This window comes from Haemaphysalis longicornis, unplaced genomic scaffold, assembly GCF_048455015.1.
Source record: "Haemaphysalis longicornis isolate Haplotype H1 unplaced genomic scaffold, Haemaphysalis longicornis Haplotype H1 scaffold_25, whole genome shotgun sequence".
Lineage (NCBI taxonomy): Eukaryota > Metazoa > Arthropoda > Arachnida > Ixodida > Ixodidae > Haemaphysalis > Haemaphysalis longicornis.
This window is the reverse complement of record NW_027526314.1, coordinates 520,895-534,264: the sequence shown is the minus strand read 5'-3', so window position 1 is coordinate 534,264 and position 13,370 is coordinate 520,895. Positions and strand designations below refer to the sequence as shown.

General features: G+C 45.5%; 1 protein-coding gene and 1 non-coding gene across 2 annotated transcripts in view; both read left to right on the top strand.

The window, feature by feature from the left end:
- LOC144172655 (SH2 domain-containing protein 4A-like) overlaps nt 1-13,370 on the top strand; it is a 488,768-nt gene that overhangs the window by 193,638 nt on the left and 281,760 nt on the right. The window lies entirely within an intron of this gene.
- Trnat-ggu (transfer RNA threonine (anticodon GGU)) lies at nt 6,339-6,411 on the top strand. The gene has a single exon. It is a non-coding gene; the product is annotated as a tRNA-Thr (tRNA).

The following is a 13,370-nucleotide window of genomic DNA, read 5'->3' as shown; positions in this document are numbered from 1 at the left end:
GTGGAAATTATAACAAAATAACGGACGAAAGTTATACAATAACTAGTCATATGTTATGATACATACGTCAGCAAGTCAAGTAGTGCAAAAGAAACGTAATAACCACATCATCGTAACATCCAGAGAATTTATACAAGGAATAATAACATCAAGTAAAACGCAATGGAAAAACTTGGAAAAAAAGAGTGGGGGCTTCATGTATGTTCTAAAAAAAATTAAGATGCGTTCACGGAAGCGAACTCTACCATTCCTGTTTAAATTGAAATATAGATCTGCAAGTGATGACAGAATATTTCCGTGTTAGTGAGCGACGCGATGGTATCGGAAAAATCGTTCCACAAGCGCACGTGACAGAGCGGATGAATTAAATACGTTCGTGGTGCCGTAGTTGCGGGCGAAGCTACGTTGGTTGAATAATCTGCGTGACGTGGAAACAAGGGTTATAGTGCGTAATGTGGCATGTCTAGTGCCATGAATGTATTTGTGAAAAACGCACGGGAGAGCGATTTGCCGGCGCAGCTGCTATGGTTCTAGTGAAATATCGTGTTTTATTAATGTTATGCTCGTGCCGAGGTCATACGACCTGGATATAAACCGTGCTGCACGATTTTGTACTGCTTCTATTTTGTCAATTAAATAATTTTGGTAGGGGAACCAAACGGAAGAAGTGAACTCTAACTGTGGTAATACAATAGTTTTATAGGCTAGTTGACGAATGTTAGGCGGAGCTGCATGCATATACGACGTAAGTAACCCAATGATCGTGAAGCTTTAGCCCATAAGCCTTAATGTGGGTGGAACATGAATTGGTTGGTTGGTTGTGGGGTTTAACGCGCCGACGCAACGCAGGCGATGAGGCGCGCCGTAGTGGAGGGCTCCGGATTAATTTTGACCACCTGGGGGTCTTTAAAGTGCGCCGAAATCTCGTACACACGGGCGTTTTTGCCTTTCGCCTCCATCAGAAAAGCGGCCGCCGCGGCCGGGAATCGAACCCGCGACCTCGTGCTCAGCAGCGCAACGCCTTAGCCAGGGTGGAACATGAAAGGTTTGCCGTTAAAATCACGCCTAGGTATTTATATGTTAAAGCCTCAGTAATTACATGATTTTTCGGGAAGTACGATAAGTTTGAGTTAACGCGTTTTCGGCTGAAGGAAATTGTTTGGCATTTAGTTAAGTTCAGAGATATTTGCCACGTATTTCACCAAACAGCACGCGCTCTTCTTTTTCTTTCTTTTTCTTACCACTTCACACTTTGTGACCGCTGCATTTTTGTAGTTTTTAATGTCCTTATACACACAAGTAAAACTCTGTTATCGCCCTTTATTATCCTGTGTTTTCGAAACAAGAACAAGTTGCTTTCTGCGCTTTGTTATAGAATATTTTTAACTACGTGTGTACTAGGTGTTTTTTACTAAGTTGTATTGCGCATATTTGCATTCCTTCCCACCTGCAATGTTCCCATGTGTCACTTCAAATGACTTTTTTTTGTACATTCTCTTCTTTTTCTCTTTAGTGACATATATCGTGTTATTTGCTGTTCCGTTCATTCAAAGTTCATTCAAAGTTTGATGTTCCCTTACTGTTCTGTCGCGACACTCACCCTTTGTTACCCCCTTACACAATGTCCTGCAACAAGGGCCTGTAAGGTATTTTTAAACAAATAAATAAATAAATCGCAGATAGCATTTAGATCCTTTTGAATTGTTACGTGGTCACTATGGTTATTTATTTGCCGGTAAATTATGCAGTCGTCAGCAAAAAGTCGCAAGCAAGATGTTACGCAGGAGGGCAAGTCATTAATATATATTTAAAAAAGTAAGGGACCGAGAACGCTCCCTTGAGGCACACCCGAAGTTGCAGGGGAAAGTGGTGAAGTATAACCATTAACTACTGTAAACTGTTCACGCATGGAAAGGAATTTACGGAGGCATGATAGGGTTGAAGAATCTAATCGAAGGGCGGATAACTTAGAGATTAAACGGCAGTGCACTACAGGATCAAAAGCTTTGGAAAAATCCAGAAAGATACAATCAGTTTCCGAGTTATTGTACATGTTATTGTGTAAGTGCGTGGTGAATTAAAATAGCTGCGTATCACAAGAAAAACCTTTCTTAATACCGTGGTGACACGCACTTACAGCACATTAGAGCGCATTGTTAGAATGCGTGCTCGGCAATTTTTTGTTCACATACGTTTGTGTGTGTGTGTGTGTTTGTATTTTCCAACCAAAATCATCATGAATTTAGTTTGGGTCTCTCGACAGGTAGGCGGCTTGTGGATACGATGCACTATTTCTTCAAAGCCTGACCTGACTTGACCAAAGGGGCAGGTCAATATATTTTTTAGTCTCTATGAAGGCGTTTGACGAAATAGGCCATAAGAAACTTCTTACTAAATTGCAAGCCACATTACGGTACACTCATGTTTTTTTACGACATAGATCCATTCCTCAGTATGAAACAGTATGTTACTGTAGCTGACAAAACGTCATACATCTCTATGTTATGTGGCTTACATATTGCGTGGTTATGTAACGTGGTTATATTGCATTATATACCATGGCTATATATTGCAGACAAGCGCCCCTTCGGTTGCAGCGCTCTTATAATTTCACTCTCAGCGCAGTGGCGACCATTTTTCTCCGGCCGCAGGATGGGCACACGTGGCCTTATTGAGGAGTGCTTCCAATGCTGGGCTCTCTTCCTGTCCGCACTCCAGAGCAGTGCTTCGGTCCTTGCGCCCGATTTACCAAATGCGTATTTTGTAACTATTATGCGCTATAGAAAAATAAAACTGATCTAACTGCTGCTCAGCACGACAAGATACACCTGGGGTATGGTGCGCACCGTAAGTTCAGGGCTATGGAATAAGTAAGATTGTTAGACGTGCCGAAAACTTCGTTTGCATGAAAGTCTTCGTTCTTTTTTTTCGCATAAATTAAAGAAAGAGTGACCAGAGTCTGATTTCGAGCAAGCCACTCCGTAGATAGCATAAGGAGAACTTAGCCAGCATGAGGATGTATGGCGTGTTCTAAGTGCCTCGTATAACTGAACATGCGCTGTGCCAGACCGGTAGACATTCCCAAATCACCTGATATCTGGCTAAGCACCACCGAATCCTTGCGTGAAGTCGATCTCAAGCGCAAAACTGCGGAAAACTGTGGCGCTGTGTGCGTCCCTTCTCTCTCAAGTTCGGGTCGTTTCGCGTAATCGTACTCTAGTAATGATTTGCCAACATGCCCAGAAATGCTATCTTTGTTAAATTTGGCGAATTTGTGTACAATGGAGGAGGTCCGGACCAGACACTCCTAGAGAATCGCCCACGCAGGAATGCCCGACCAAGTCTCACGGAAGTCACCAGTCAAACAAGCATCTGACGCGTATAGCAAGTGGGGCATTCTAGTGCATGGACTAAGGATGTCACAAAGCTAAAAAATATTGTTGCTAAAACCACTGAAAGCTTTCTTTTTAGAATTCTCGACCTGGGATGCGCATCGGCGCCTGTTTAAACCATGACTTCAAGCTTTTTGCCTGGAGATTGGAGGCGAAATTGCGGGCTCACATGAGACACGTACATACTACCTAATGCCGGCAAAATCGGCCTGCACTCGCCCGTAGAGAGCAAGTGAAAACAAGAATAGCGCGAAAGGAGAAAACATGGCGACCGAGTCCGGGACGCCGTAGAGCGAAAGTCGCGGCAGGGGCACAGCGCGCAGCTCAAGGCTCTTCGCAAGGGGCGAGAAAAACAATGATGTGTCCCTAAAGAGCGCGGGCCGATTGTTTCGCAGCGCGAACGTCGACTCGTCTGCCGCAACAATAACGCCAACTCAAGGTCGCCGACGCCAATGGCGCCACAATGCGTCAGTCTGGGGAGGATGTGCGCGCAATGCAGCATCGGTTGTTCCCCCGGCGCCGGCAGAAGCGTTCGGCCCTTATTATGAGCGCGAGGCATTGACATAAATTGAGGCGCACTGTCGGAAACTGTGTCACCGCCAGACAGGCGAAGGAAAGTGCATACAACGGGCGAAAATTTAAATCAAAGGACTCAGGAAGGCAGATAATGGGTGAATGAAAGCACAAAGGCTGTCAAAAAAAGAAAAGGCAGTTCGCGTCCGTCAGAGCGCACCATCAACTTCGGACGGCACGCGCTTTGCCAGCAGGATGAATAGATCCACTTTTTTCTTGTTGGGCTCTCTCTCTCTCTCTCTCTCTCTCTCTCTCTCTCTCTCTCTCTCTCTCTCTCTCTCTCTCTCTCTCTCTCTCTCTCTCTCTCTCTCTCTCTCTCTCTCTCTCAACGAGCTCCTCACACCCAGTCATAGTTAGCTACAGGCATAGCAAGGGCCTCGATTCTAGCCCCCTTGGTGACACAGGTACCGTAACAGGGTTACCCGCTAGTGGGCTGCCCCTGACGAGTAGTGGACGCTCGGCTCACGACACAAAAGGTAAAAAGGTCTCCTTCACACCTATTGCCGGTGCGGCGTTGGCTAACACCTCCAAGCCTGGACACAATTACATTAACATAAGAACACCACGGAGTGAGTGAGTGAGTGAGTGAGTGAGTGAGTGAGTGAGTGAGTGAGTGAGTGAGTGAGTGAGTGAGTGAGTGAGTGAGTGAGTGAGTGAGTGAGTGAGTGAGTGAGTGAGTGAGTGAGTGCGTGAGTGAGTGAGTGAGTGGGCGTGTGTGTGTGTGTGTGCGGGGAGGGGTCTGTCTGTCTGTCTGTCTGTATGTATGTATGTATGTAAGTATGTATGTATGTATGTATGTATGTATGTATGTATGTATGTATGTAAATGGATTTATTTGTCCATCGAAGCAGATACATAACACTCCTCGATGTAACTATGCGTGAAGTAAAAATACACATTACAAAAGGGAAACACACACAAAAACCATTCAGAAATGGCTGCCGCTGCCCTACGTACAAGTTGTAACTAATTGTACCACGCAGGGCACAACATCGGCAGAGGGGAAAGTTTTCGACTCTCTCTCGATTCAGCCGCTTGGCCAAAGCTAACGCACACGTTGAACGATACGTTTATATACCAACAGCCATTTGTAAACATCTAAGTCCGGTAGCAATGTTCATACTTGCTACCGGACTTGGCTACCAGTCCGGTACATACTTGCTACCGGTCCGATAGCAATGTTCAAACAAAACATTTCGCTTATCTTATTCAATACATCAATACATAAGTGATATTTTCAGCGTTTTTTTATTAAAAATGCATGTATGATTGATGTAACGAGAAATACGCATAGAAAAATACAAGAGCATTCGCCCGCGGCGCTCCTGTCTTTGAAATGATAAACTCCTTCATCAATGCCTTCCTTGGAGTCCTTTACTGCTATCTTTCGTTTCGGTGTTCACTCAACGAGCACCTGATAAGAAGAAAACTATATATATATATATATATATATATATATATATATATATATATATATATATATATATATATATATATATATATATATATATATATATATATATATATATATATAGCGAATCAGAATGGGAAATGAGGGGCTCGTTGAAAATAAGACAGAAATAAGAATTGGCAGTCAAGAAGACCTCGGAAATCAAAGGGGAGGATGTAGTAGCTCAAGATAAAGAATTTGGAAAATAAGAAAGTCGAGAAAAAATGCCCGCCAGGTGGGATCCGAACCCACGACCTCCAGAATACCGGTCTGGTGCGATAACCACTACGCTACCGGCGGGGCTACTTTAGCCTCCACTTTCTGGGGTATTTATGTTCAGGTGTTTTTGTTTCCTGCGCTTGGGGGTGGTAGCCAGCGCCACTCGGGGTGAAGGGGACGACTTTCTTTTTAACCCCCGGGCCGTGACTCCAGCGTCTACGACATGTCGAGAGTGGTCGACCAGCGTTGAACCCTCTTAAGCTCCCTATGGCACCAAGACTGCCAGAACAGAGGCCCTCGCTATGCATGTAGCGAATCAGAATAGTAAATGAGGGGCTCGTTGAAAATAAGACAGAAATAAGAATTGGCAGTCAAGAAGACCTCGGAAAGAAAAGGGGAGGATGTGGCTGCCAACTCCTTCTTTCTGTCTTATTTTCAACGAGCCCCTCATTTCCCATTCTGATTCGCTACATGCATAGCGAGGGCCTCTGTTCTGGCATTCTTCGTGGCATAGGAAGCTTAAGCGGGTTTAACGCTGGTCGACCACTCTTGACATGTCGTAGACACTCGAGTCACGGCCCGGGGGTTAAAAACAAGGTCCCCTTCACCCCGAGTAGTCCGAGTGGCGCTGGCTACCACCCCCAAGCACAGGAAACAAAATTACCTTAACATCAATACCCCAGAAAGTGGAGGGGAAAATCGCCCCGCCGGTAGCGTAGTGGTTATCGCACCAGACCGGTATTCTGGAGGTCGTGGGTTCGGATCCCACCTGGCGGAAATTTTTTCTTCTCTTTCTTTCTTTCCAAATTCTTAACTGTTTCAATGACCTACCACATCATCCCCTTTGCTTAACGAGGTTTTCTTGACTGCCAACTCCTATTTTCTGTCTAATATATATATATATATATATATATATATATATATATATATATATATATATATATATATATATATATATATATATATATATATATATATATATATATATATATATATATATATATATATATATATATGTATATATATATATATATGTATAGGAAATGAGGGGCTCCGTGAAAATAAGACAGAAAATAATGGTTGGCAGTCAAGAAAATCCCACCCGGCGGGCATTTTTTCATCACTTTCTTTTCGACTCAAAAAATTCTTCATCTCTTTCTATGACCCACCACAACCTCCCCTTTGCTTTCCGAGGTTTTCTTGACTGCCAACTATTATTTTCTGCCTTATATATATATATATATATATATATATATATATATATATATATATATATATATATATATATATATATACAGGGAGATAGGTCAGCAGTCTACAACGCCAAAGGAGGCATAGGGGTGTGGTTAGGCTCTTTTCTTTTTCACTACGGTTAATGAAGTAAACATTTTTTTTAAATATACAGAAGAAAGAAAGAAAGAAAAACACGCGCCCAGAGTGGGGACCGAACCCACGCCTTTTCGAAAGGCGTGGGTTCGAGACGTCGAAGAGGTTTTAAAAGGTTAACTTGTTTAGTTTACTTGTAACATTGATGCAATTAGCACATACAAACGTCAAACAGTTACACTTATTACATAGATGAAACAAAGTTACAGCCGTTCCACTCTACGTGAAAACTGTTGGAAATGCAGAGCACTGATTCGCCATAATGGGCTGTAGCGCCGTTATCCGCTCACTGCTACCACCCGACGCATTTCAAATTTCCCGCCTTCGCAGTGCTCGCGCGCCCCCTGCCTGAAACTGCGCCAGCAGGAGTTCTGTTCTTTTTGTGCTTGTTTTCCCTCCCGCATCGCCGCCCGACGTTCACGAATGGCTGCGGCTTCTCGCTGGCGAAGTTCGGCGTCGGCGGCTCGCTTGCGGCGCTTGCGCTCAGCATCCGCAGCACGCCGCCGAGCCGCCTTCTCTTCCCGCGTAGACATTGTCGATGAAGTCGATGGTGAAACGTGAAACGTGCCGTGAACCCCCTGCCGCGGCTATGACGCAACGTGGAGCGGCTATGACGCAACACAATCCAACACAATCCACTTTAATCCAATCCAATCCAAATCCAAACCAATCCAATCCAAGCCAATCCAATCCAAGCCAATCCAATCCAATCGAATCCAATCCAATGCCAGACCGACGGGGAGCGATGCGGACTACGGACGCCAACGCGGGTGACATCGTGAGTTACTGAAATGCTCTGCATTTAAAAGGCAGTCAGAAGATTCAGAGTACTCAACGAAACATGGTTGGCGGGCGAAGGGCTCCCGGCGTCTGGCCCCGACGATCGGCAGCAAGCGGCTCTCCTGGTGTTGCTCGCTCTCCCCCGTTCAATAGCCAGAGGGGCCGCGTTATATTTGCCTTGGGGGGACGCATTGGGGGAAAAAGCGCATCCTAGCGTGTGCGGACTACCGGGAGCAAGTCTAAGGCACATCCGCAGCCAATCAGGAAGACGCTTCTTAGCTCCAATCAGACATGTCCCCGCCAAAGTGAAAAGACCAAAAACACAGACACAAGGTTTCGACTCGAAAACGCGCACTTGGAGAATTACGGGCGTAGAGCAAGTAGTTAGACAAAACGCACTAAAGTAAACAGGGGAAAAGGGAAGGTCTTCGGAAGAACACAGCGGCCCGCGTAGGCGCTCAACGGGGGGTCGGAGACGCCAGGGCGTGCGGTAACAGAGGCCGAGGTGAGGGTTCGCTTCCCCCAACAGCCGTCGTCTCCCGGTCGGCCGACGGGCCGACACACGTGCCGGAGCCGTTTCTCAGAAAAACAGGGGGCCACCGCCCAGCCGCGTCCGAAGCGCTTTCGCACACAACATTTTGGAGGAAGAGCCCTGGCTGTGGGCAGAACTTAAAAAACAACCAGAAAACATCAAGAGATCTCCGCTTCGCGACAATATATATATATATATATATATATATATATATATATATATATATATATATATATATATATATATATATATATATATATATATATATATATATATATATATATATATATAGGTGTGTGTGTGTGTGTGTGTGTGTGTGTGTGTGTGTGCGCGCTTACATATTGCGGGGTTATGTAACGTTGTTATATTGCATTATATACCATGGCTATATATTGCAGACAAGCGCTCCTTCGGTTGCAGCGCTCTTCATTTCACTCTCAGCGCAGTGGCGACAATTTTTCTTCGGCCGCAGGATGGGCACACTGCCTGGTCCCTTTTAAAAGGTACAGCTTCTTTACTACCCCGCCCCCTTTTTTTGTTGCAGTACCTTTTGAAAGCATGCTTCCACTGGGGCGCCAAATGTGCGCTCCTCGGGGGGCGCGGACATGTAGGCTCCCTAGCTTCGACGAGCTTGCATCGTTCCTTACGAACCCTTTATATAGTCTGTATTCGAACGTTGTACTCCACTGGAAAAAGGCTGGACCCCACCTGAAACGTCGTAATAAAGTTATGTTTTTCAGGGTGGCTCTAAAAAAAATTCCCGTGCAAGCCGTGTGAATTTACCAAGCGTTGTAGTCCCACACAAGGGCCGAGCGCCAGTCTGGGGAGTCGCTTGTGCCTATTTTACCGGTAGGTGCCCGCCGCCACCAAGACACACGAATGCACATGGTGCCTTCCACAGCCATGGTGGACGCTCAACTCGCAACCACCTGTGGCAGGACATGCCGCCAGACTCTTTCACCCCCGGCAATGGCGCAACGCAGCATGAGGGCCGGGGGCCCCGTCAGATGTACAAGGGTCAGGGGCCCCCCGCAAGGGTAAGGGCAGCTTTCCAGAAGTGAATTCTCCTTTCAGGGGTTCACACTCGACCAGGGCCGCCCGTACCCGTTAAAGAACCCGGTGGGTACCCGGCGGTATCAGGATTCGAACCCGGTACCTCCCGCATACGAGGCGAGTGCTGTACCTCTGAGCTATCGAGCCATCGCTGCGGTTCAGTGATGGATCAGCACTGCCAAGCACTGTACTGTTATGTATAAATATATATATAGTCTGCAAAAGATAAAAACTCACACAGAGCGCGAAAAAATAAGGTTAGTAGAGACAGAGACATACGAGAAAGACGTAGAAAATATAAATAAGTTTACGGACGTTTCAGGAAGAGAGACGTAGAAAATATAAATAAGATTACTGACGTTTCAGGAAGAGGACTTCTTGCTGAAACGTCAGTAAACTTATTTATATTTTCTACGTCTTTCTCGTGTGTCTCTGTCTCTACTAACCTTATATATATATATATATATATATATATATATATATATATATATATACATATATATATATATATATATATATATATATATATATATATATATATATATATATATATATATATATATATATATATATATATATATATATATATATATATATATATATATATATATATATATATATATATATAAATGTCGAACCGAAAAAAATACCGGTTCGCAAACCGCTTCGATGCGTGGAATTATCGGATAAGTGAAAGTGAGAACAGTCAATAATTTAAAACGACAATAACAACAAAATCCAAACAAAAATTCAAAGTACTGCTGTCCCCCCATTTACCAACTACTTCCCCGCCTAGACCTTATGTTGTCTTAGGAACCACATAAAGCCACCGCCAAGAGAGATGACGGTGGGATATGTTTTACACCCTTTCCTTTTTTGTTGAAATCGAAATCCTCGCTATGAAATCGCCCATCACGCTAACCGGCAAACCCTAAAGTAGGGACTGCTTAGTGGCGCGGTCAAATAGCGGCCTTTAATACCAGCGGTGTAGCATAAAAAAATCCTACAGCAGCTACTTAAATGCTACCAATGAATTCGCTTATTTGGTTTGTGACCTAGAATAATTTGTTAGCTGTCACCTTCTGGAGGTTGTAAGCCACAATTTTGTTAGCAGCAACGTTTTGTTCACGCGCAGTCATTGCATTATTGCTCGGATCACTAGAATACATTTTGCGATAACTATCACGGAAGTGTGCGTCACAAAGGATATGTCATCGTTCCGCCTAATCCCCGGTCATCGTTCTGTCTGCTACATACGGAATCTTATAACAGATTATGCCATTAATCACTGAAAAGGTAATTTGACGGTAATTCAAGGCTTCAGGGAAGTTCATTTCGGAGTCAGATATTTATGCAAGGGAGTCAGAATATTGCTTGCTGCAATGTAAGCTTGATGACCTTCGTGACGAACCCGTCACTCTTTTGTAGAAGGATGTCCTGAGTGCCAAATACAGCGCTGGTGTCGAATGTTTTCACCGCTGTCGCAACTATAGCCACTTAACTGCCCACGCTGCCAGTTTGAATGCAGCGGTTCAACGAGATTTTACTCAAGTAACCATAACAAAATCTTACTTGCGAAAGAGGATGTCCCTTGAGACGTTTGCGAACATCGCGCATGTAAAGTTCGGAGTAAGGCGAAACAGCAAGTATTGTAAGGACTTCACACGATGCGAGATCTTTTTGGAGCGGTTCAACCCAACCTCAGTGTATTCAAGTGCAGCTGTTTGTGCTCCAAACGAGTGATGGTTCGTTAATAACTTTCACTAATTCTGTAAATATACGCAACTATTCGCAGCAGGCATCGGAATAGACGTTTGAAATGAATGGCGTGAACGTTTCTGGTTTGGCTATTTGGGCTATTCCTGTGGTTCGACATCGGGCTGCTTTTGGGCTAAGTGGCTAAAAAATTTGGCGGGCTGCTCTCGAGAACCTGGCATCCCTGATTGTGGGGTTTCACGCACCGAAGCTACACCTGGGCTATGAGGCGCGCGTAGTGGAAGGCTCCGGATTAATTTTGATCACCCGGAGATCCTAAACGTGTGCTGGAATCCCGACACATACTCGAGTGTTCTCGCTTTTTGCCTCCATCACAAAAGCAGCCCCAACGGCCGGGAACGAACCCACGTTCTTGAGCTCAGCAGCACGACGCTTTAGCCACTGATCCACGATATCGCAGGATGCTCGACAGTAATTAAAAAAATGGCAGCAACTCCACTCCGTGGATGATGGCGAGTGTGCGGAGTACGGGGACTCGAAATGACATCCGATTTGCGCCCCGACCGTCATTCGATTTGAGCCGTGAGTTGCACCTTGATTATTCCCTAAATGAAACTGCAACTCACGGCTCAAATCGAATTTCGCTTGATTTTCGCTTAATGGAGGTGTGCGCACGAATGGACGCGGACGGACATTGGGAGGTTCTCCGCACCGTTACAGGAGAGGGAGTAAGCTGTTTGACTCTCGCGTTCTAACTCCCGGTCGTAGACCAGTGGGTAGGACGACTGACACTAACTCTGTCTGCTCTACGAGACACAGGCTCGAATCCTGCTGTCGCACGGACGCGGACGGACATTGTGCGGTCCTAAGGTGCTCCGCACCTAAAATGTTTCACCCCAGTTGGTAGCGCCCGTTTTATCTCTGACCGTGCGAGCGCGACGACAACGGCACGTGCGAGTTCCATATATACTCTCTTTTCGTTTAAATCTACCAATTAAATCTGCGTGCCGTTGTGCACTCAGGCGTGCTTAGGCAGGCAATTTCAGTCTGCACCAGTCATCGGGTGCGCGGCCTCGTTTAGAAGATAACGGCTGTGTAAGGAGAAACGTATCGCGTGGCTGTGATAAGTCGCTAATGAATGCTGCTGGCGCTTTTACTGTGCATCTGAGCGATGTTTTAGACCTCATGCGCAGCGGCATGCTTGATACGTGGAATTATTTCAGCACGTCGAAAAAATTCATAACAGTGTCTCGATATATCTGACCCTCCGATTCGCGCGGGTGCTCTAAAGAATTGCTGACACTTTTGATAAGCTAAAAATTTAAATGTTGCTCTGTTGAAATGTTGTTTTGGCAGCAAACGCATGGCGTATATACCTACCGAATCGTCCGACATTGCAATCGCATCGGAGATGACTGCATCCTTGTAAAGTGCACGTCCCTTGCGAATAGCGTTGTTGTAGAAATAATTATTTTCAGCGTGCAACCGGGAAATCAGAACGTGATTTATTGGTTTATTGATTGATTGTAGGGTTTAACGCGCCGACGCTGCGCAGGTGATGAGGCGCGCCGTAGTGGAGGGCTCCGGATTAAATTAAATTTTGACCATCTGGGGATCCTTAAATTCCGGCGAAATCTCGTACACACGGGCATTTTTGCTTTTCGCCTCCATCAGAAAAGCGGCCGCCGCGGAAATCGGAACGGAGCGCGTCGAAATCTCTCAGTGCGGGGATGGGAATGCGTTCGGGACGACCCGTGCCTTCTTTCAGAACGTGTCTTTATAGGCAGGGCTCACGGCCTGCAGAGGGCGCCACACAGCTTTTCGACTTCTCAACTGGGGGTGCCCCGATTCACGCGCGTCTCCGCCATATCTCAACTCGAGAAGGCGCTAGGAGATACATGACGGCTGAAGTCTGTTTCAAGTGAATGAAATGCGTGACGTTTGCTTGCCGTCAATTGCATTTTTTTCTATATTTTAACAGCTTGAGCTTCGTTCGTTGGCATTAGCAAGAAAATTCCAAGAAAAAAAAACTCCTCCAGCACGAGGCACCCGGGACGACCTTCGCGCAGTAGCTGTAGCAAAAAGAGCGCACGTGGGCGTGCGCCACGTGAGGAGCTCCCGCCTTCTACGTCGTCTCCGGCGTGGCGGAACCATGGCGGGCCGGTCGCTACAGGGCTATAGTTGCGAGCGATAGCTCTTGCTTAAGGTGCAGCTTCAGAGTGTTAATTTTCATATCAGGCCACCAATACTTAATAAAATGCGTCACTTA